At 30.4% G+C, this 26,543-nt stretch overlaps 1 protein-coding gene across 1 annotated transcript in view; it reads right to left on the bottom strand.

Moving 5' to 3' along the window:
• The window catches only part of loaf (low-density lipoprotein receptor domain containing lost and found), a 501,189-nt gene that overhangs the window by 407,751 nt on the left and 66,895 nt on the right, over window positions 1-26,543 (bottom strand). The gene's annotated exons all lie outside the window — the stretch shown is intronic.

The following is a 26,543-nucleotide window of genomic DNA, read 5'->3' as shown; positions in this document are numbered from 1 at the left end:
GTTTAATTTGTTCCCAGTGAAACCAATTTATAATGTATTTTGCCTATTGAATATGTTCGCAGAAGTTCGATCAGATGGGAAAGGGAAATGAGCTACTTTATAGACAAGAACTGAGGAAGTAGTGTAGGCCGGGGACACCGCTAACCCACGATAACTGAGCCATTATTACAGATTAGTATCTTCTCATCTCCCGACTCCTTTTAGCTTCATCCCATCATTTTCTCTTCTTTTCAAATAGCATTTCTTTCTCTTTCCAATCTCTAATATGGACGCCGTACACTGTTTAGAGTCAGATGAGGGCAGTCGAGATGAAAATGTATTCGCAGTTGAATAGAATCGTTCTCATCACTACTAGAGACACGTTTACCGTGCGAGAATTTTTCCCTCTAAAACTGTTTCAATTTACATTTCATATTCAGTTCTTTATTTCATCTTTAACCCAAAATTTTATATTCAATATTCTGTTTTAAAACTGTTGTTTTTTTTTATTAATTTTAAGATTCCAATAAAGTAATATAATATACTTTTTATTTTCTACTTTTTAATTCACTGTAAGAACCGGAAATATTGTCATCTTTTAATCAAAATGTTATGATAAAGATATAAAACTAAATTACAAGGATTAAATACAGTTTTTTTTTTAATGTATTTCATAAATATCCTATCGGAATCCAAATCTTTATCAAATCTTTTGTTCATTTGGTAGTTATAGCAGAATGTAGCTTATAATTAAACAATAAGAAATCTTAAAATCCACAGATTAAAAAATAAATAAAAATAAATTTTGGATTTTTTAAAAATTTCCTTAAGTCGCAATGGATGCTGACAAAAAAAAGATGATGAATTTTTTTTATTTTTGAGTATGCGTATACATAAATTTTTTTATTTAATTTCTTAGTTTTTGCGACTTTCTTAGGCCCCAGTAATGATAAAAAACTTCCTTTTTAAAGATTAATAAACAGATGTTGTTTTTGTTAACATCAGATATTTGATGTATACTTCGATGAATTTGTGTAATTCCTGAAAACATATTTAAAATAGCCATTAAATTTAATAAATAACGAAAAAATTATTTTTAATAAATTCACTTAAAAAATAAGATTTCTATTTATCTTTATATTTACAAATCAATAAAATCTTCTATAAAAGAGGCCTTCTGTAGTGTATGGTCTGACACTTCCACTTTTAGAAATACATCTTATAACTTTCTTCTCAAGACCTCTTTTCTCTAATCCTCTTTTCAAAGTGCGACTTTTCTTTCTGCCTTTGAAAGTTGTAACTTATGTTAAATTGCATACAGTTTATTTCTTTCATTCTTATTTAAATCTCAATTCTTCCAGTAGAATAATTTTATTTTTACTCATTATTGAATGATTAAATAACATATAATCAATAAAAAATAAACGTTTTTGCACAAATGATCGATTTCTGGCTTTTGAAATGCTGTAATTGAGTGATTCGTTAGGATCAATTTTTTGTTTCTTCAGGAACCTTTTCAATAAGATCTTTTATCAGAAGATTTGTCATTTTATGGCTAATAATATTATGAGTGTAAGGTTGAAAACTAAAGTTAATATATCTGTTTAATTTTTTTTTCCTGTCAAACTGAATTACATTTAAATCACATGACAAACAAAATAAAAAGATTTTATGAACATTTTTACTTACACTTCAGTTAATGTCAAGCAATTGTTGATTTTTAAAACAACAATTATTGTAGATCAATAATTGTGTTAATCATTATGTTTATTTGTAGGTGGTAGATTAACATATATTGTAAAGAGGTAGCAGGAACAAAACCATTGAATTAAGGAATATTTACAATTCCTAAAGAGCTGCGTCACTAGCGATTTATAGTGAATGAAATATTTAACAACTATTATATGCCTACTAACGCTAACATTTCCGAAAACAAGGCTGGATTATTCTCCAAACCTTTATCTTTGGAGTCTTATGTCTATCCACTGCATTTTTTATTTGTTCGAAGTCTACGTAAAAAACAGCTGTCATGTGTAACGCAGAATACTGCCGAATAAATGGAGAAATAGACATTTATGTTTCCTACATTAGTATAATTTATGCTGAAAATACATAGTGACTAGTTAAAATTGAAATTATCACACTAATTTTCTGATATTTCCTGTCATTTAACTAAATTCGGTATGTCGTTAAATATTTCATTACTATATTAAAAATATTCTCAGAGTGAATGTATAAAACAAGAGTAAATACAAAGAAATATACTTAAAATCCTCAGAGTAAATGAGAATAACTATTACTATTATAAAATTTTGTAAAAAAAAGAATTTGATAACATTCAAATATGACCTAAAATAAATGCAGGTGTCCTATAATTTTTTTGTACAATTAAGCTAAATTAAGAAAAAAAAATTGTTTTTTGGGGAAAAAGAATTCATTCGTATTTTCAGGAGAAAGACCTCAATTAAGGTATCCTGAATCCTGTTGAAATAAAACTGGTCTATTAAAATTTAATAGTTCATTTTATTTTCAAAAACTTAGAAAACATTGTAAGTTTTTTCTTTTAATTAACAAATTTTATCGGAAATTCTTTTTTCTTGGAACAGGATTACTACCCTTTAAAATAATTCTCTATGATTCACCATCCCAAGCAGCAGAATAGTAAAGTATTTAAAAGAAATTTACTTTTTACTTCCTTGTCCGAAGTAAAGGAAGAAAAATTTCGTTTTTCAAATTTCAACGGAAATATCCATTTTGATCACCCCCGAACCCATTTTGACTAGTTTCGGCGTGACATCTGTACATACGTACGTATGTATCCAGCATAACTAAAAAAAAATTAGCAATAGGATGTTGAAATTTTGGATTTAGGACTGTTTTAAAATCTAGCTTCCACCTCCCCTTTTGATTGCAATTGACTAGACCAAAAGTATCCAAAATATTTTGGACTTTTTCTTAACTGCAGTAACAAGACCTCATTGAGAGCTTTCCATCTATATATAATAAGTGGTAGTTATTTTCACTGGTTCCAGAGTTACAGCAAATCAAATTTTAATTAATGAAATATTTGGATCTTATAATAATTATTAACTTCCGATTGTAAAACATTATTACAACAAATAATAATTCAAAATAACAGTAAAAGAAAAATGAAAAAAATATCATAAGTTATTAATGAAATAAAATTTTATGGACTTTTCATCTAAAAAAAAATGAGTACATGTAATTTAATAGCAAACAAGGAAGTGTTGTGGTGTCTAACATCAGATTTTTTTAAATATTTGAATGTATTTTTTTCTTCTTGATGAAATTTTACTGTAAATATTTACATGTAGACGAAGAATCAAGGCCAGAATTTTTGAAATTTTTTTTTCATACAAAATGGGCGACATATGACCCATTTAAAAAGTACATGCATCCCTATGCAGTTGAAACAGCATATACTGTTCTCATGCACGAGTATATGAACTGCGAGCATATAGAAAGTTAAAAGACGTAAAAATAGGCACTCAAAGACTCACTGAAACTTAAGGGACGACCTAGGAACTAATCCTTACAGTGTGATGCGCGATTATACTATCACTGCACTGCAGTTGTCTTTTGTAGCTACGGTTTGCGTTTTCTGCTATGTCTGAAAATTCAACCTTCTTTAGTCTAGTTTTTCTTATATGCCCACCTCCATGGGGATTCAAAAACTGACATTTACAAAAAAATTCATTAAATTCGTAACTTTTAAGATTAATTCATTAAAAAAAGAAAATTCCAGTCGCACTCATGCTACGAACAAGATTTTACATGATAGTGATCGATTACATCCTGATCTTGATTCATTTTTAAAATAAAAATTAATTTTTTTATGTATAAAAATTGTAAAAATTTTAATTTAATATATTTAAACTCATTTTTGGGGTCACGTTTCCCAATTCTTTTTTGTGAAATTAATCTTTTTTCCAACCAAATCCTAATACCCAAGACGTGTAAGTATTAAAAATGAACTGTTATTTTTACTAATTTTAAAAGTACAATACTTTGAAATATGGTATAAATCCTTTTCCATAATTAGTTATAAAGAAAAAATATGAGCATATATTTTTTCATTACATCAAACCATATTAATTTTCGTAAAATGTGCTGTTACTTAAAAAAGAGACACTATCTTTTGTAGTTAAGACAATGTTTTATGGTCGGAGTCAAGACGATGAATACTAGACATTTTCAGCCAAGCAGCCCTTAGGCTTTCTTGTAGAAATTTTTGAGGGGGTGTTTAACTGGCATTTTGCAAACGGTCTGAAGGACGGGGGTAATTAGCTCACGATAGCGTCCTGCATACTGAGCAGCCATATCCCCTCCTCCTAATCTCTCCTTACAATCCTTGCGCCAAACTTCCAATTTTTTCTTTAACTCACCATTACTATTTTCCATTCCATCATCGAACGTGTCCTACTTATAAATAAATAAAAAATTAGGCTAAATGAAATTACAGCTCTTCCATTTGAATATAATCAGCTCATTAATTAAGTAATGATTAAGAAAGCACGTACACACAAGAAAATAAATTAAATTTCAGTAATTAAGCATAAATTCACACAAAATGCTATTTTAACATTTAATTTTAGTGGTTGTTTTGCTTGCTAATGAAATTAAATTGTAACTTTAGGGAAGTTGTCGGAACGAATACGCATACAGATTAGCTACCAACCTCTGTCGGTGTATATTGACCTTCCTTTTACACAACGAGCTTGTTAAACTGCGCTTAAAATTATGTTATAACTAATAGTGTATGTCTGCTAATTACAGCACATTTTTTTAAATGTATTTATAATATGTTACAAAATAGTATTTTTTTATACCCTCAAATATTTTTTTAAATAATTTATTTCTTATTTTCCGCTTCAAGCGTTATTTTTTAAATTAGTAAATCATTAAATACAATTAACTGAAACTTGTTGTCGTTGTTTTATGGATTATTTTGGTTTACATTTTTTTTAATTTATGAAGGACCTATTTATCAAAAAATTTATATTATTATTTTCCCATCAACAGTATATTTTTTAATATATATTTTATTATAAATATTATATATTATAATTTCGGGTAATTCATCATCTTGTTTTAATTGTACGAGTATGCACTTGATTATTTAGTGGTATTTATTATTATTAACAGTCGTTAAGCTTACTCACACTTTGTTGTATTTATAAAAAGTCTCTCTCTCTCTCTCTCCCTCCCCCCTCTCAATCTCTCTCACTCTCTCTCTCTCTTTCTCTCTCTCTCTCTGTGTGTGTGTGTGTTTGTGTGTGTTTTGCAAAAGTTACTAATAATTACATTCCTAATGTAGTAATTAATTATTAGTGAGGTGTACTTTTAAATTAATTAACCATTTTTTTTTTAATTTAATGGAAATTAAGTACGGTATTATTTAACCGCACTTAAAAATTATAAAAGATATTTCTTCAATGCATTTTACTTCGTTTTATTTCTTATGAGATTTTTTGAAAGATTATATCACAAAAATAAAAAAAAGTTTCCTAAAATCGAGTTTTTTAAGTAGTTTTATCATCGAGCACATAAATATATGGAAATGATGTATCAGCTGATAATATTGCTATTAAAAAAATAATAAAAGTTGGGTGCAAGATAGGACTCAAACTTTCTGAAAATAGTATTTTTTTAATTGTACAAAGATGCTTCTTTTTTTACAGCCTCTTCACAGTCAGTTTTGAAACAACTAGTTGCATTTTCAGGTTTTAATTAATGCTACTTACAGAAATAAAATTTTAAAAAATACGCAATTGAAAATATAATGTGGTTAAATATTAATAAAATAATTTAAATATTGATTTAGTTTATCTAATCTATTTTTTTCTTGTACGGTTCTATCTAGGTTCCATTTTCGTACAATGCATATCTTGTATATCGTACATACCAAATTGTCCGTCAAAAATTATTGTTTCTTTCACCTATGAAACTGTCATTTTCCATTTTATATTTTGGATGGATTACTTTTATCTTTCATAAACTAAAAACATATCAGTTCTGTAGCCATAGTTTTAAGAAAATAGCATATAAAAATTAATATCGATAAGATATTAAATAACTTTAGCATTACGGAAACAATTCTACTCAACTGTATCTAATTGTTGAATCCCTCAAATTAAACATACAAGACACTTCAGTATTTATAAAGATTATCTTGAACAAGAAAGTGGACACAAACCGAAAAATATTAATTATCAAATTAATTTAAATAACCAAAAAAAAATAACCTAATTTAAATAATCAATTAAAAAAGCTATTAAAATTTCTCAAATTGCCATTAAATTAAAAATTAGTTACCGAATGCTTATCGTCCTATTTCGTTATAGGGTTAGATTTTTGGTTCTGTTTAGCAGTTTCTTATAGTATGTTTTCAAAGTATTCAGTAAAAACTCAAGACTGCATCTAAAAACTCAAGATTCATGTGTTTTCTTCAAACTCTTGATAAACGTAAACATTCTGCCATTTTTTTTCTTATTTTTTAATAATGAACCAGCTATGAACTTAAAATATTAAGCAATAAAAAAAAAAAAAAAACCAATTTAATAACGTATGATTTCAATTTTCTTTAAAATGTGGATTTAACATTACTTTTTTATATATGTTCCAACTAGACAGTATGTTTAACAATTATTTAAAAATGTGTATTTTTTTAAAGTATGAAATTATGATTTAATGTATTAAATAATTCATTGTAAATTTAAAGGTAACTAAAGGAAGTGTAAATTATCAATAGTTTATTTATCCGGCAATTACTTAGTGTATGCTATTACCACAATGAACGTATTACAGCGCGGCTGTTATGGCTGTACATTAATTTCGGTCCTCCACGCTAGATATTTAAAAAATTGGATAGACCGGATAATAAGTTTCAATATTGTGATAAATATAAACACACTGCAGCTTAGCAAATTCAGTCTTCATTGGTGATCTTCAATAATAATAATAATAATAATAATTACCTTATGATTGAACAAAAATATTATTTTGGAGTTTTCTTCACTACATTGAATCTGGGTTCGTAATTTAAATTAACACCATTATCTATATAATATTATTTATGTAATTTAGATTTACTTTGTTTTTGCCATATTAGTCATTGTAATCATTATGGATAAAGAACAATTAAGACAAAGAAAATCAGTTAAAGCCACCATTACAAGAATTGGAAAATTCGCAAACAAATTTGACGCGTCACAAGGTGACAGCCAGATCTTGAAAGTCAAATTACGAAATCTGATCGAGTTGCACTATAAATAAGATTCCATTCAGTTACAGTTAGAAATGAATGTTGATGATGATAGTATGGCTTTAGATCAAGAAAAGTGAAAGAAAATTTAACACGGAATGTATGTTGCAACATTTATTTGTCAACATAAAGTAACCAAGAACATTCTGTAGACATTCTGTCACCATTGTTTAGAAGTGGTATTCTTGAATGGCCTCACTCTTTTAATACATTTAATGTCTTAATCCATACTCGAAAAGATTTAGCAAATATTCAAAAATTACATTATTTACATTCGTCGCTAAGATGAAGCCTTAGCCATTGTTAAAAATCTTCCAATAACAAATGAAAATTATAAAATCGCATTACATTTATTGATAAAACGATTTGATAATAAATTCATGATTGCATATATTAATGCAGATCGAATTTTTTAAATAAATTGTTTGAAAAGAGAATCATTAGATCTTCTATCTAAATTTATTGACATTTCTTAATATGTCAACTCACTTGAAGTAATGAAAGTTCCAGTTAACATATTCTAGTTCATTGTAATTCATTTCCTAACCTCAAAGCTAGATTATAATACTGCCAGACTTATTAAATAAGAGCTGTCCAAATTTTCAAGAGTTTCTAGAATTTCTTGAGACCAGACAACAGAGCCTGGAAAATCTTAATTTAAGTACTACAATCTCACAATTCAGTATTGTAAATGTTAAAGGACAACATTACAACAATGCATTTCATTCTAATCAAACATCCCACTTCAAATGTTAACAAGAATCGTAAACAAAATGTTTAAAATCAGAAAATGTTAGTCATTAAATCATAAAAAATCATAAAATAATGTTAGTTATTATTCTACATTTTTGCTGCCAGTGTCTAATAATTTATTTATTTAAAATAAAAAAAATATTTCACATGTTACAAATTAAGAATATTGTTAAAATAATTTTGTTGTATTGTAATTTATTTATTGTATTTTTATTAATGCGCTTTAAATTGTGAGTTATATTATGGTCATAACGTTAATAACGTAATATTCTGTGTATTTATATCTTACTCATATACTCTTCTAACACTCTACTCTAAAGATTTATTATTATACTACATTTACATGTACACGTCTACACACAAACACATAATACATAAAACACACAGACATTGTATGTTATGGACCATACCGTGGTTATTTGGACCATTGGACACATCTTCTCCTGTATCATGAACAACATATTTGAAGATATCCTAGTCTCTATAATAGGTACAAGTTACTTAGATGCGATAAGTCACTAAATGCACAATAAGTGATCATTATTTCACTTTCTATCAAATGGCACACATGGTTATTCAGACCAGGTACAAACTTGTACCTGGTAAAACTAACCTACAACTTTGTACATTAGTACAAAGTTATTAATATTCTGAGCATTGCGATTATTCTTATATTCTTATTGTATTACTATTCTTATACATTCTTATGATCACCACTATTATATATTATATTGACAAAAAAAAAGTAAATTTCATTATAATAATGTACTTTGTTTATCTGTATTACTGAAATATTTATATGATTAGTACAACATTTATGTACCTTATATTATATTCTCATGTTATTAAAAGAAAAAAAGAACTTCTTTTTTGAAGGGTAGTATGTTCAGATTCATGTGTTTATTCAAACTCTTGATAAGAAAATGACAGGATGTTTTCATTTCTGTTCTATTTCGTATGTTTTAATAATGAAACAGTTGTGAGCTTAAGTATTATTAGGCAATTTAATAACTTCACTTTCCTAAACATTACTTTTTTGTATCTGTTTTAGCTAGATTATTGTGATTTAATGTATTAATTTCAATGTAAATTTAAAGGTAAATAAAAGTGTAAATTATCTGTAGTTTATTTATCCGACAATTAGTGTATTCTATTACAACCAACATATTACACGATGGCTGGAATGGCTGTATATATAATCTCTAAAGTATCTTGCACAAATATTGAAAGTTCCTTTCATAAAGGATATATTCTTAAGAAATTACCATCAGTTGCAACTTATATGGGTTCAATAATAATTCTTAAAATACCATATAATTCCACTGCACATTATTTGAAATAGGTAGGAATAAAAAAAGGAAGAATTCAAAAGAAGAAGTCAAATTCAAATAAATATGCATTTTTAACTTCTGTTGGCTAGATTTCATACAAGTTGCCTTGCAGCCTCATTTCATACGCAATGCTGATGTTATTTTTTCTTCTATTCTCTTTCCTTATTCTGGAATTTTATATTACATTTCTAAACAGCTGCGTTTTCACTCAGTAATATGCCAAACATATATTGTAGATAATTTTTTTTTCATAATTATCTATATTTTATTGCCTTACATTTACTTTTTTCTTATCATGATTTTCCATATCTTATTTTTCTTTTCCATCAATTATTTTTATGATTGGTCATTCAAGTGACTTCACAAGCATTGTTCTTCTCAAAATAAATAAATCATTTGTTGTTATTTTTTGAATATTACATTTTTTAGTTGCTGGGCTACTTTGAGGATTAAATTTCTTTTTTTTTTGGAGAAAAAACTATTAGAGAAATTGCACTTTCTTCTTGGAAATGAATGTAGTTTTTTTTATTGGAATACAAGTTTTGCTGTAGCTTATCTTTAAAATTTAGTAGTACGAGGTCAGTATCATCCCAATAAAGAGGAAGGAATGTAAAGTAAGTTTATCTTTGAAAAGTGACTTTCCTCTTCAGCAAACAATCTGCTGATGACTTGTAACTATAGCTATACAGTTTTGGGTACACAGCGCTATTTTCTCAGTTACACCCTTCTTAGTCTAACTCGCTTTCAACTTCATTTTACCCGTTGAAACTTTACGTTTAGTAACGTGATCAATTCCATTAAAACTAAGACACATTTTCAAAATATTCATAGATTGAAACAAAATTTCTTCTAAAGTTTGGGAGGAACACACACACACACACACACACACACATACATACATACATACACACACACACACGCACATATAAATAAATATACTTAAAAGCATATTTACACAGTTTCTATTACTTAAATAGACTAAAAAGAGAAAGGAGCACTCAATTCGTCTAAAAAAAAGTAATATTTTTTACCAAATTTATCAACTTTGATGTTAATATTTTATTTATTCTGTTTTATACAGAGATTTTCTTTGTGATTCTACTTTTTTTGTCGTTGAACTACAGACGATTTTTATTTTTAACCTTTTGTCAAAATGTTATAAAACTAAATTACAAATTATAGTCTCTGATACAAATCATAGTCCTTGTACCATGACTGGATTGATTAAAACAGTGCTAGAAAGATATGTTGAAGGTGTAAAAAAGGGAAAGAGCGGAAAAATAGTAAGATTATCAAGATACAAAACTACTGATCTGACTCCGATTCCTGATTTAAAACCACTGATCTAAATTCATGAGTTAATTCCTAGTTTTGTCACTTGATTCAACTTTTACAGATAATGTCTACAAGATTTTTTTTTTTAACTCTCAGCAGTAGTTACTGCTTGAGTCTAACCCTTGTTCCACATACTTGCTTGATAATTTCTCATGTACTATTTTATATTACTTGGTAGTAACTGTAACTTGTATTAACTGTTATTTGGTACTAACTGTTTTAAGTTGAGGTAAACGTTATTAGTAGAATGAAAAGAATTAAGAGCCATAGTTTTCACTTTATGCTCAATTAGTCTTTTATCTGAATTTCTTTTTTTCTATTTTTATCAAGATGAGATTTTGTAGGTTGCCAATATTTTAAATTGAAAAAAAACTTTTATTTTATTTCTTATTTAGTATATTTTATTTGTTATTAACATGAATTTAAAAAAGTAAACTTCTATCACTTACATTTACATGGACTTGTTTGAAAGTAATGACTATTGTAAGTTTGTGTTATATGTTTATGAAACTTTTAAAGAAAATTAGCTGTTTAAAAAATTGTTTAGGGATATCAGTGTAGATGTAGCGTATTCTACCTAAAATTAACATGAAAATTGTTAGTATGGAAATAAAAATTACTCTCGAAATGAGTTTCAAAAATTTATGCTTTCTGTTGGGATTGCCTGGAACGAGAACAAGTTTCATATTTCAGCGGGCGTTTTACAGTGTACCATAAGAATTATTTATCAATATCAATAATAATATTACTACTATTATTACTACATTTTTTATTTGTTCATTTACTTATTTTTTTCTTTTTCTGTCTATTGATGAAAATTGTTAAACATTTGACATGGCCATCTAGATTTAGATATTAAATAAATCTTGTGAACAGTTTTTGCTTTCAAATTTACTTCAGTAAAGATTTACTATTGGTCTTTATTTAAACTGAATATAAAAAGAAAGTAAACCAAAACAAAAGGTTTATTTATAATATACTATATTTTAAGGATTGAGATTAATCTTCATCTTCGTAACCATACGTTTGTCTTCATAATAATTTATTAAAAAATTAAAAAAAAAAAAGTTAAGTTCTCTATCTTCTCAAAAGAAGGAAGTCAGCTGCTTGTGATTCAACTTTGACATTAGAAAGCCGTGTCTACTGTCCATTGTTCTCTACTCCATTCAAACCTTCTTCTACTTCTTCAACTTTTGTGAACATGTAGTAAGTTTTTTTATTCAAAGTTTTATAAACAGAAGAGTTTTGAAATAATGGAAGTTGGATACTTAAAACTACCATTATATTCTTGAATTTGTCACTTTTTTATTTATTTATTTTTTTTTTTAAATTGTAAGTTTTTGAAAGCATCAATATGTTTTAAATGTAAAAGCAAAACTGGGTGACTGGAAATTTATTACATACTAATAATATATGTTATGGATTATGTTGATAAATACTCCTATAATAATCAAGATTAAAAATGAGAATATTCTGGGATAAAATAAAATAAAAGTAATTCGTAGTAGTTACATTTTTTTATCTGGATATCATTATCATTTTCAGATGCCTTTTTTTTGGAACTGTAAACTACCGTAATTGTTCAGCACCTTAAGCACTTTTGTAATTGTGCTGTAAGTAATTTAAATTATTACTTTAATGGAAAAAATCAATGCATTAACACATACATCTGAATTTATAAAACAGATTTAAGACAGTTATTTGAAAAACTAGAAAGTTATTTCTGTTTGCTTTGGAGTTCAATTTTTTTACAACTTTATGTAATTTATCACAGCAAATTTTAGCAAATATTAACATATCTATTCATTCCATTATATATATAACTACTACGGTGTATCTGATAAGTTCTTGTTTTTTGGGGGGAGGAGTTCCTTTTATCCACGTTACAACCGTATACACGTTATGACAAGGTTATACGATATTAATTGTTTTAATATAAATAAATTTTGATATATCTAACTAAACGTTTGGATGAGCAAACGCTTTTGTGCATTTATAAAACATTTATATAAGACAGAGACAGCTATTCCCAAATTTATTTATTTAGCGTATGGCACCAAAACACAACACCAATTACAGTCAAAATTACAAACAAAGACTTAACAAATTAATATATGCTACTGATTTCGGAGTTGCCATCAGGAAATCATCAGGATTCCCGTCATACACTGTCCTACGGCAAACATCCGTGATGTGTCTAACAGTTTGATTTTCACCACACTCACAAAGGGACGTCGGTGTTTTACCTCATTTATACAGAAAACAGGTGCACCTACCATGCTGAGTTCGTATTCTGTTTAGCGTTGACTATGTCTTATGTGGCAAGTCAAAACCCGGTGGCCTTTGAGCAATACATGGGATTTGGTTATTCTGCTTTGTGGCTCATTTTTGACGCCAGGTGTCAGATTAAATCCGTCCTCTGTGACAGCAATTGCTGTTTTGATAGGTGGCTTTCTAGATGGAAGGCGACCACGATCGGCATCCTCAATGTCCTCATTTATTGGTAGGTTTCGATTGTCCATAATCTTCTTGTACTCTCTTACAAGAGCGTTCATACGGCGCAGGTTTGGGGTTGGGGTATGTGGCTCAATACCGGGAGCCATTCCACGGGAGTAGACCTGATAACACCGGCAATCATTCTCATAGTATTATTAAGTTGAGCATCAATTCTATGAACATAAGGGCTGTAATGTCACACTGGCGCACAATATTCAGCAGCCGAGAAGACCAGGTTCAGAGACGATGTGCGCAAAGTGGAAGCCAATGCTCCCCATGTTGTTCCACAGAGATTATGTATAATGTTGTTTCCCGCTTTCAATTTCTCTGCAGTTTTCAATAGGTGCTCCTTAAATGAAAGCATTCCATCAAGTGTCGCGCCCAGGTATTTTGGTGTCTTATTGTGAAAGAGCCATGTATTCTCGAATAGAATTTTAAGCTCCCTATTAGCGAACTTGTTACTCAGATTGAAGCATGACACCTCCGTTTTTCTAGAAGTATTATACTCAGACATGCTTAATTGTAAAAATGGAAAGTGAAATAATTATTTTCCGTTCACTGCACTTTCATGCTTCAATTAACCTTTTTTTGTTTATCCCTACCTCCCAGGGCTGGACCTGAATTTACGCATACCCTGAGAGGTGCCATCGTCTCTATCCCCTGAGAAGCAGCAGCACCAAGCCGGTTATGCCGTTCCCAGCCGGCCCAACCCGGTAGCCGGGACTCAGTTCTTTGATGTCTGGCCCTAACGGGAGGTCCCCCAGGGAAACATCCCCGCCGGGACTCGATCTTTTCAGCTTTAATTAACCTTCCTTTTTCCTCTTTAGCCTCCGGAAATCACCGTCAGGTATTACTTCAGAGGATGAATGAGGATAATATACATATCATCCTCATTCATGAATGAGGAACTCTCATTTATCCTCTGAGTAAGTGAAGTGTAGTATTGTACAATCTCAGGTCGACCATTTCTGATATGTGTGGTTAATTGAAACCCAAACACCAAATAATATACACGTAGTAACAAATAATAATACACGAAGTAATAACACCTATTGAGTACTGATCTGCGTGCTTGGTTAATTTTGATTGATTTTTTGGTTGTTTTTACTGGTTGTGTATTACGGAACTGTTGGCGGACTGGACACGTATGTGAAATTTTAGAATTTTGGTTGACGAATTCATTAGTTATTGTGATTTTTAAAAAGTGTTTTAATCTTCCATAAGGAACAGTGTATCAGAGGACAACATAACCTGGTAATTTAGTAAAATTTTTCCTAAGTTTTGATAAGTCTTGTTGAGGCAAGTCACTGACGTCAGTTTCTGGAAAATATTTCTCTACTCACCACACAGAATCCACAAAAAAATTAGAAGTGTTAGAAATAACCTCCCTAGGGAAGGGGTACTGTTAGAGACAGGCATATAAAAAAGCCAGTCCCGGCCTACTGGGTGAACGACCCCCGCGGGGAATGGCATAGTCGCGTCCCGCAGGGTCTCGGTAGGTTAGTAGTAAAGGCAACCTCTGAGGGTGTGCAATGCATTAGCACATCCATTAGGTATGGGAGAAAAAAAAAGTGTTAGAGAGGAATGATAAAGGGGAATTTCCACTTTGTTATAACTTCTGAACCCTTTGCCCGAATCCTTCCGTACCCGAATCCTTCAATATCTTGAAGAATCCCGACTCCAGACCCACCCACCATTCCCCTTCACGGCACCCCCAAATCCGACCTCGAATTTGAATGGATACATTTTCGGGGACGCGTAAAGACCGAGTCCCAATCTGAGATCCCCTGTTTGGAGAACATCTGATTTGAGGCAGGTAAGAGGACCTAGTTCCGGCTGACCATGCCGGGGACGGCATGGTCGTTCGGAAGGTTAGAGGCAATGACACCCCTAGGACCGAGTGTGCTTTCGCGGCGGGTCCGGACCTAGGGAGATGGGGGAAAAACACCAAAGAACACCGGTATCCACGATTCAACCGTATAAAAGTAACTGCCTTTACTAGGTATTGAACGCTGAAACTCGCAACTTCGAGATCGGCTGATTTGCGAAGACGCGTTCACCACTAGACCAACCCGATATTAACCAAAGGTATATCAAGCTCACGAAATTTCAGGTGATATTTAGTCGCACAAGTAAGTATACCTTGACACCATTCATTAGAAGGACTGACTATTCAGTAAATGCTGTATTAATATTCCCCGATATAAAAAAACCCCAATGATGTCATTTATACCTCAAAGTTATTTAGAGCAATGTGAAAATCATAAATCGAGTACACATTATTTTCGAGAAACAATACACTGTGCACAATGTTCCTACTCATAAGAGGAAAGTTTTCGAATATTCGTCAAAAATATTTGTTACCAAGTTAGGATGAAGATGACAAACTTCCACTTATGTCTCCATTTTTTTCTTAAAAAAGTTCTTCACCTCTATTCTTTTTCAGTTCTTCCTTTATACCATGTTTCCTATTATGTTTGATCGATTTATTTTGCTGCTCTTCTATTCTGTACTGCTTACAATTATCCAAACCATCTTAGTACTCCGTTCAATTTTTTCTGTAGCTTTTATAAATCCTCGATCTTTTATAATTGTAACATTTCTTCCTCGATCCTTTCAATACTTTCCTATCATGTCTTTTAAAAACTGTATTTAAAAATCACTTAGTTTTCTTTTTTTCTTTTTTATAGATATCCATCGTTCTGTATATGTTAGAATAGGAATACAATAACTCATAAATATAATCGTTTAAACAGTCAAAACTAATGATTACCAAAAATTTACGTAGAAAATATTTCTATTTTGAAGTAGAAATTAGCTTTATTCATTAAAGCTATTCCTGAATTTATATTCCTCATATTCCTATTCCTTATTTATTCCTGAAAGAAGAATATAGTTGTGGTAGTAACAAGAATTATTTGTTGAGTTACCTTAATTATAAAGGTATTTTCCGAGTACATAGATGAAGATCAATGATGAGACTGAAGATAAATAAGCCAGAGAATAATTGGCAAATGTTACCTAATTAAAATGCAGGAATCTTTATGAGAAAGTATGACTCAGTTTTATTTATTCAAGTAATAAAAAAAAATCGTTTTGAGATTTACGACATCTGTAAAATTGAGTGATCATAAATAAAATACTTCTACAAATTTCAAGTTAGAGTATAAAAAACAACCTTGTGAATAGAAATAAGTCTACCTGTTTTAAATTCATAAGAAAATGTCAGAATGAATTATTTATAAAATAATCTTTTCTCATTTTATTTTTACGAGATCCATCCGTTGACAGGTATTTCACTGTATTTTTTGTTAATGAAAATAAAAGTTTATAAAAAATCCAAAAATGATATACCTGTAAATTATGAATAAAGGTTTTATTTTCTATTGTACTTTTTTATATATTCATTCATAGTGCTCTGCCATAAGTGTTTATATTTGCGTGCGCGCGCGTGTGAAAGCAAATACTTATTCTAATGCAGAAGTTAAGATATGTTATTGAATACAAACAAACAAACTTTCAGTTATTGTATTGTATCTTACTTAACATTTAAAATAAGGAATGAAGGGAATAAAATAAAACTATACAACAGAAGTACCAAATTAAAGAAAAAAAGTGCAGTTTTTGCGTTTAGTTAATGTGTTCTACGGACAGTATTACAGAAGATTATCTCGATAAAATGTAATTGCTACTACGTAAGAGTCAATTTTTTAATAAATAAAAAGAAGAAAAGGTACAAGTTAGTTTAGTAATAAACGAATAAAATTGAATCTTCTGGCTATAAATTTTTTTTTTTAATCGGAAAATATTTTTTTTTCTTCACTTATTAATTTCCACATTAATAGCTAACTCTCTTCCTGATTTCTATTACAATAAAAAAAATTATACACATACATATAAACCGGCAAAGAGAAATAAAAAATAAATATGATAAAAAAAAAGAAGAGAGAGAGAGAGAAAAAAAGAGGTTGTATGCGATTACTAAATTTTTACTGGTAGAATGACGAGCCAAAGAAAACAATTTAAAAATTTCCTGAAAATACCTTCTTCACATCATATAGAATTTAAATCACGTAATTAAAATTTCTGCTAGTATTATAATAATTGATGTAAATTTTATTTTCTGCCCTTCCTATAATTGTTGCTCAACATGTATAGTTGACGCGTTTCGGAGTACCTCCATTCTCAAAACTTATTTTAGCATTGAGTCTTCCTGAGTTGGGATCGTCGAATAAATATTGATGATAAGCTCCTCCCACTCCCCACCTATACTGTAATAGCTTCTTCTGCTTTGTACCTCCTACTCAAACGATTATACAGTTTTCTGAAACTAATTCTTCTGATTCTTTATTTTAACAATTTTAGATTTTTAAACATTATATCGGTCTGAGTTTTTATTTGTTCATTTATTATTTTTTGTCCTTTTAATTTCAGGGTGAATATTTTCAAGTTTTCTAAAATATATAAAAGTTTTTTTTTCTAAATAATGTAATATTTTCATTAAAATATATTAACATTCAAATATTACATAACCATCATCAAATCTTATAAGTTAAACCGATTAATAAAGAAATATTAAAAATGGATCCAAAAATACCGTGAAAAAATAGGTTTTTACTTTTTTATTATTATACAAAAGAAAATATAAAATTTCTATTGGAAACAAAACTAGGTTTAGAAATGAGAACAAAGGAATATACATGTGTTACATAACTCCATTAAACGGAAAATTATTAGTACATACTTGATTAGTACAACTTGACTTTATGGTAGGAAAGGAAAAACAAGGTGGATATAGCTTAAGCTTATGCTGCAAGAAAAAAAGAGTAGTTTTAATTATAGTAATTACATATATATAATTGAATTCTTGTTTAATCTTGCCAACCGTATTCTACAACTCTTCATTTCGACTTGACTAAAGAACCCTGCAAGAATTTTTCGTTTCATATTGCGCGCGATTCTAACCAAAATTAAAAAAAGAATCTCTTCCAATTTTTGAAATAGAATTTTAAAAATACTTTATTTGATGTTAATATTTAGAATTAAAATTTTACATTATTAATCATTTAAAAAAAAATCTAATTGATCATTCTTTCACCAAAACTACATTTTGTGGAGGTTTCATGAATAAGCATAAGCATTTGTTGGATACTTATCTAGAATTATGGAAGTATTTTTTATCATACTTTGAAAACAGTAGATATAAAACGATCACGATATACGAATACCACAAGGCAGAACAATGTATCCTTCTTTTTCTTTTTAGGCTCCGGAACAATCGTAAGGTATTACATCAGAGGATGAATGAGGATGATATGTATGGATGTAAATAGTCTCAGGTATACCGTTCCTGAGATATGCGGTTAACTGAAACCCAACTATCAAAGAACATCGGTATCCACGACCTAGTATTCAAATCCGTATACCGTATTCAGCCCGTATCTAGTATTGAACTGCCTTTACTAGGATTTGACCCTTAGAACTGAAGGACAACGTGTACTGAAAATTGTTTGGCTGCTTCTGAGTTGTACCAGTCTCTTCGAAATAATAAGAATTTTGTTTTACAGTTGATAAAAAATATTGGCTGTAGAAAGATTAAAAAAAGCAAATATTTTCTACATCCATCGAGCACATCATAGCTAGCTACTATGGTACTAGACAGGGTAATTATTAAGTTAAAGCCATGCTGGGAAAATAGACTAAAATTCTGACAACAATTTAACAGCCTTCAAAAATGTTAACAGTTTATTTATTTTGACTAAAAGATTACCACTGATTCCAGTAAAAAGTTTGTATTGTCACCAAAGTAATGAATAACATGCACAATTAAAGAAAATATAACGAATCAATATATGCGTTTTTTTTTTAATAGAGGGAAGACATTTTATAACGGTTATCATGAAATCCATCCGTTAAACCGATGTATACCGAGCGTAAACGCCAAAAGGAAACTCTTCGTGGTGATTATTGCGCGGAGTCGATTACTACAGAAATACGATATTTTTAATACATCGCACCTAATTTAGTTAATAGTTAATCACTCAGTCTGTCACATTAATTTCAAGTAGCATTTCAAAAAGCACTTATAGTCGGATCGGTCACATACGCCGTAAAGGTTGGCTGAGTGCAAGCTACTTTGGCGGCTACATCAGGTTGATCGTTACATGATATTTCTATGAGGAATATCATGTAAATATAATAGAAACCTAACAGTAAATTCTACATATGCTGTAATACCGAGAGTCCGAGTCATCACGGACTATCCGGCCATCAAGAAACTTGAGGTTAAAGTTGATCCCAGAAGGAAGCGTAGGCCCCGGATCATTATCTATGATATTGACCACAGTTTGTCCGATGAGGAGGTACTGACTTTCTTACGATAGCAGGATACTGATTTGAATAAGGTTGCTTTTGAGAAGGAATTTACGGTGGTTTTCAAGACCGGTAAACGTGATGCCCAACGGTATCACGGAGTTTTTGAAGAAGGTGCTGGTCTCTTCCAGAAATTCTTGGCTAAGAAAAGGATTTATGTCGATTTTACATCTTGCTACGTCAAGGAATAGCTTGACATGCAACGATGTTTTAAGTGCTGCAGATTCGGTCATAGGGCCAAATTCTGCAAATATGCGTCGGTCTGCACGCATTGTGGTGAGAAAAGCCATAAGCGTGACTATTCCCAGAAGAGAGAGACTGTAAAGAGTTGCGCAAGAAACATAGGCATATTTTCCACGGATGGAAAAGGTTATCGTTGGACTAAACAGTATAGTCGCAAATCTGTACAGGAAGTTCTTAGATAGTGTTTTCGTACGGCAGGTCTCTGACACGCATCATATCGTTGTCAAACTTGCCGTGAATGGTTTGGACCTAGTAGTTGTTAGTTCGTACTTCCAGTACAGGGGATCCCTCTGAACAGCATTTGGAAAAATGGGATAGGATGCTTAGGTTGGTACAAGGTTGTCCGATTTTGATAGGTGTTGATGCGAATCGCCTCTTTGGTACAGTGGGATCACGGATGAAGGCGGTGAATTAGTCGAAGGTTTCATCGCGCAGCACAGTTTAGAGGTTTTCAATATAGCGGGCGAATTGGCTACCTACGCCGGCACAGTTAATGTGTCTTCCCCTACGGGGGTTGGGATATAGTACCGAGAATTGAGAGATTCAAACGAGTGTAGTTGAATACATAGAATATGTAGTACAGCTAACCGTAATTGAAGTATTCTTAACGTATAAAAGGAACCAAGAATATGGTAATCTATCCTAGGTATAACTCAGCTTTATACTTAAATTTATATGACAAATATTTTAGCAATAAGTATTGTAGCTTGGTGAACCAGACGGAATGTCTAATAAATCATCTTTCATGATAAATCATAAAAGTACACCAGACTGAAACATCTTGTTAGACTAGGATCCTAATTTCACTGTACAGCAATGTACATTCAGGATTAAAATCCGGTGAAAAATATTTGTTTATGTGAAGTAAACAAAATTACCTGTATTTGTTCACGTGAAGATGAAAATGTGGCGTCGGAAGCTGGTATAGATCTAAGTTATATTATTAAGCAGCATATATCCCCGATAATTGGTGATACGATTAGATAATATATGTTGCATTTTAAAACTCGTAGGAGGTAAGCATGGAAACGTTCGCATAAACGTGGTCATCATGTCCATTCCACGTTTAAACAAGAATATATTGAGTGAATATTGAGTTTGCATTGGTAATCCGTTGCTATTTCTGCCACAAGTTTATATGAATCATTGAATTTTTTAACTGTTTACTTAAACGTAAGATTGACGCACACAGGCCTAAAACCAAGTCTTAGATCAAATTTTTCAGGTAAACATCTTTTGGCAGTTTGTAAATTTTTTCTTGGACACAATACGTTTCTTGACGCAACAACAGTACGTTAAGATAATTTTGTGAATTTATCACCCAATGAATTAGCTTTTTTTAAAAGGATGTCTTAAATACTATGGAAGAATTGCGACGGAAATACAAAACTGAATTTTTTAAACCCGTACAAAAATTTAATTCCGTTTAAACATTTAGTTTTTAATAAAATTATTCATTTGATAATGAAAAATTAGATTCAAACCAACAAATATTATTCCCTTGATTATAATTCTATACAAATAAAACATGAGATATGTTGCATTTTATGTAATCAATCTAAAATTATAAACGAGTTCAATATAAATAGAGTAAATTGCAACACGTAAAGTAACCAAATCTTTTCTTAGTCGAAAAAAAAATTACAATAAAAAAGAAATATTATGTTAAAAGATAGTACATATAAGGGATGGAAGTCTGTTACGAGGTGTGATAAGAGAAGGGTTTGGTTGTGTTGGATCGATTTGTGATCTATCAGAGTGCCGAATAAATGTCTTCAGCCATTTGTACAGAGCTCTCTCACTCACACTATCTTTCTCTCTCTTTCTTTCAACTTTCTTCATCCTAGTTTAATTCCCCCTTTTCAGGCACGACTTCTGTCTTCTCTTTTAGAGAAAAAAAGGAACACAACATTATGAATTTATCAGTAACAATTCTAATTCCGCACAACTTCTTCACAGTTAATTTATTATGAATAACTTCAACTTTACAAATAACATTGTAATGTACAATTTAATAAAATTGTAAAGCACAATGTAATTGTGCTTCTCATATCTAGCACTTAAGTTAGATGGAACACAGAAATATATCATATTTGAAAGTTACACAAATACTTCAAGAATTATACCAGTACACAATAATGGTTAATACATAATAGAAGGATTTTACTTGATACATAGGTTTTTATTCGGTAAAACCTGCAAAAGTACTAATATTTTCTTTTGACCAAAAAAAAGGATACGAAAATAAAGCGTGTACTCTAATGAAAAGAGGTGCACTATAAATACATTTATACTGCACACATTTATGTATTTATTTCAATAAATACATTTATTTATGGAAATAATTTATTTATTCTTTTACCGGGTCATTATTATAGCAATGTTGCATGTAAAATATTTGAGGTAAAAGTGGAACGAGTTAGAGTTACTTTCTTTGAGTGTAATGCTGTTTACTAATAAGCCCTAGTGATGAACAGTGGGAAGGCTGAACATCACCTTCATTTCAGAAATTTTGGTAAGCTGATATGAAAGATTATATTCTATTTGCTGTAAAAAAAAAGAAAGGAAAATTACCACTCTTCGCTTTCCTAAGTAAAGTAATAACTAAAAATCTTTAATTATATTAAGGATCCGACAGATCAAGCGCTAAGCTTATATCAATACAATTTCCAGCTAATACTGATGTTGTAGTTCACTCATTCAGATCATAATATAAAAGAATTTCCGTGGATGTCAAGACATCAAAATAGAAAGTAAAACGAAAATCCCGATACATTCATTCAAAAATTAAGGTCCTTTCCCTGTACAAGCCTAGAATCTGTTTATTCTATTAAGACAACTGCGTATATAAATTGTTTAAGTGAACTTAATCTAAGAAGGCAAGAATTTGAAGTCTATATCTACATCCTAAATCTGTAGAAGATAACTTGTTTGTAGTAGTTGGCCCTACTCAGCCCTCTTGAGCCGGTTCAGTTAGGAATTCTTAAAGGATAACACTTTCCATTGCTGGACATGAAACACTACGGATACATTTGTAGTAGGCTGGAGGGGTTTACCCCAAGATATGATCCCCTCAAGTTTGTTGTCAATTCCTAAAGAGTGCAAAAAAATATAATATTATGACGTAGCATGTTTTTTGAATGTATAAATATCTATCAAAATAAATTACAATGAAATTGTAAACCGTACGGTAAGAGTCTCGCAGATATAATTTCTTAACCCACCGGGTTTGTCTAGTGGTGAACGCGTCTTCCCAAATCAGCTGATTTGGAAGTCAAGAGTTCCAGCGTTCAAGTCCTAGTAAAGACAATTACTTTTATACGGATTTGAATACTAGATTCTGGATGCCGGTGTTCTTTGGTGGTTAGGTTTGAATTAACCACACATCTCAGGAATGGTCGAACTGAGACTGTACAAGACTACACTTCATTTACACTCCTACATATCATCCTCTGAAGTAATACCTGAAATAATGCCGGTTAATTTCTGAAGCTTAAACAGGAAAAAGAAAGAAAGAAATCACTTCTTCCGCTCAAAAAACAAAAATTTCTGTAATATAAATAAAACTGTTTTTAACAAAATGATAGTGATATCAAAAAAGGTAAGATAGCAGTTAGCATACATCCTGAAATAAATTGGTTTTTCTCAAGACATTAGATAGTCATCTAAAGACAGGCTTAGTCATTCTTAAAGAAAATCCACAGCCATCCTTAGAAACTGAACTACTGTACAAAACCGTTCAGCCAGATTTGCCCTAAATTTTTAGTGAAAAAGTTGTATAAACTATGAAATACAAAACCTGTCGGCGTCACTTATAAAATAAAATAATTTTTTTTAACTTCAAAAAAAAAAAAAGTAATCGTTATTTCTGTTAATGTTAATGTATTGTATTTCGTTATTAATGTTAATGTTATTTCTGTTAATGTTTTTATTTTATGTACAGGGAAGTAAATGAATTAGTTCTAAAATAAAATAACTAGTTAACTAAAAATAAAATTCATTAAATACGACATTCGTTACAAATTATGTTTATTTCTCGGGTTACATAGATTAAGCTACGTACAGTACTAACTGAAGATTACTTCGTTAGGGAGTACACAGGATATATTATACATGCAAATAAATACTCACACTGAAAGCAAACTATGTAATCAAATATTAGACACACAAGATATGGTTTTACGACTCACTCTATCTATCCCTATTTCACTCATCCCGTGGGCGCGTGCAAACACACAAAATGCTATAATAAACATACGTGGAAAATAAATGTCCTATATTGCATTATGCACGACTATGACACTGGAACGTAAAGCTCAAAAGTACATTTAATTGTTTAAATTGTTTTTGCTCGGAAAGTAAACAGTTTAAAATAATAAAATATAGTACGGTGCATACTTTTAAACAATTTTCATCGTATTTAATGAAAAATCGTAGATATAACGTAACAGTATTGTTAACTTATGAAAAAATAATCATAGATATTAATTAGTACTAATTAATAGATATTAAAATCATAGATTTTAATATTAAAACTGAAATCCAATTATAAATTTTTTTATGATAATCTCAAATCTCTTCTATTGTACAAGAAGAAAAAAATCAAAATGTTACAATTTAGCAGAAAATAGAGATAAACTAGAAGAAATGTTTTATGGCGTGGATTTAGAAAATTAATTATTATTTTGGAAATAAATAATATTAAAACAAAGATAATTAAATGTGACGAAAAGGAAGGTAAAGTAATAAATATTAAGAAAGATAAAAGAACACAATATAACAGAAATTAGAGAATTTCTTCAGTTATAGATGGTGAAATTACATAGGATGGATGATGAAGATATAAAATAACTTAAAAATGAAGTCTACCAATATCATATATATATTTAAGAATTAGAATGAAAACATTTATATGGACTAAAGCGCGGAAGCTTAAATCAGTTCATAAATTCAGGAAATGGTTCTGTTAGAAATGGTTCTAGTAATGGTTTATTTCCAGTTAGGTCTGGAATCTTGGACTGGGTCTGGAATCGTTTGGGTCTAGAAAAAAGAAAGAATTATATATTTTCAAATTTCAAAAAAGTCTTTTATACAAAAATCTTTTATGCATATACCGTTGTGCTACACGCGTTTCATATGATTAAATTAAATTATAATTAATTTACTTTAATTTACAGATTCTCTTCAATTGGTTTTTGCGAAGAAGCGATGAGAGTGAAGCTAATATCACGTAAGAAATGTATTGTATTAGCACTGCACAACGTAAAGTTAGATTATTTTATCGGAAACGGTGCATTTTTGCTGCATATCTGTTCCCTGCGAAAATCCTTCTTTTCTTTTTTTTTTTTTTTTAATAAAAATTCATAATTTTTTCTTTAGTAAATTGATAAAAAAGAAATGTAAAAACTAATACGTAAAGGAAGTCACTGCTGTCCAAAATAAAATAGTTACAACTATTACGTCATAAACGTATTTCTAAAACAACTATTTCATACATTATTTCTTTAACTTAGTGTTGATGGTGGAATAATATTAATATTAATTTCAAACTTTCTAGCGCAAAACAGAATTTTATTTCACCGCATTTTAAAATATCCATTTTAAAAGAGCCTGAGGAATATTGGAAAGAGTGTAATTTTAAAATTGTCAATATTAATTTTTTGTACAACTAGGTAAATGTATTTTATGTACATTATCATCCATCAAAAAATCTGTTATTACTTATTATGCAATGAAGATTTCATAAAATAAAAAAAACCTTAAGTTTTTATTTAAGGGTGAGAACTGGTTTTTCTTTCGTCCAAAGTGGAAATGGGCGAAGTCAAACGTCTAGATCTTAAAATCCTTTGGTACCGCTCACTACACGGTGCTGCAAGATTGTACGTTTAACCCCCAACAAAAATAAAATTATAAAAACCGTCTTCAACGTTAAGAACCCACCGCCAATCAAAAATGTTTCCTTTGTTGAGTACTGGCCCATCTGTTTGACCAATCGGGTAGACACCACCGCGCTTCCGGTTATGGTCACCACACGACGGTTGACCAGTATAGGGTATCCTGTAAAGGTGAATGATATCAATCGGATCGGGCGGCAGAACCTACAGATCAACATAAACGTGTTCGGTTAAGAGCCGGTAAAGTACCATATTCGTTTATATCCGTTTCGTGTTAGCGAGAATCGAGATTGCATGCATATAATTCACCAAGCATAAAACGCATATAAAGCTAGCGAGACCAGATTTGTTACTGTCATCAATACAAATGGATACCACGGATTTCGCGAATACTGAGTTGATTCACAAATGCCCAACCTGCATGTCATTACTGTCCTTACTGTTTACATAGATTCAGTTTGTCCGATGCTCTTGTTGAAAAAAAAACTCTGACAATCATACGATCGAATGTAAGCTGCATGGACTACAATGGATGAAGATGTCCAAATCTAACAACGAAAGAGAGATGTGTTATGTGATTCCGCGATTACTCTTCTGCTCTTCGTGCATCGTATACTGTTTATACAGATTTCGAGACTTTTATAGTCGGAATTGAGACAACTACATCTAGTCATCATTCCAGTTTCACGAACAAAGTGGCCAATCGCCTTCCATCGATGATGATACATCCACCAACGACGATGATGATAAATGTTCATCAATGATTATATAACAGTAATCGTGGACGAAAAGAGGAAGTTACGTGTTAGCCGTGAATTATTCCGAGGAACGAGTGCTGATGAAAAAGTGGTGAAA

The sequence above is a fragment of the Lycorma delicatula genome, chromosome 2 (genome assembly GCF_047948215.1).
Source record: "Lycorma delicatula isolate Av1 chromosome 2, ASM4794821v1, whole genome shotgun sequence".
Classification (NCBI taxonomy): domain Eukaryota; kingdom Metazoa; phylum Arthropoda; class Insecta; order Hemiptera; family Fulgoridae; genus Lycorma; species Lycorma delicatula.
This window is presented reverse-complemented; position numbering and strand designations above follow the sequence as displayed.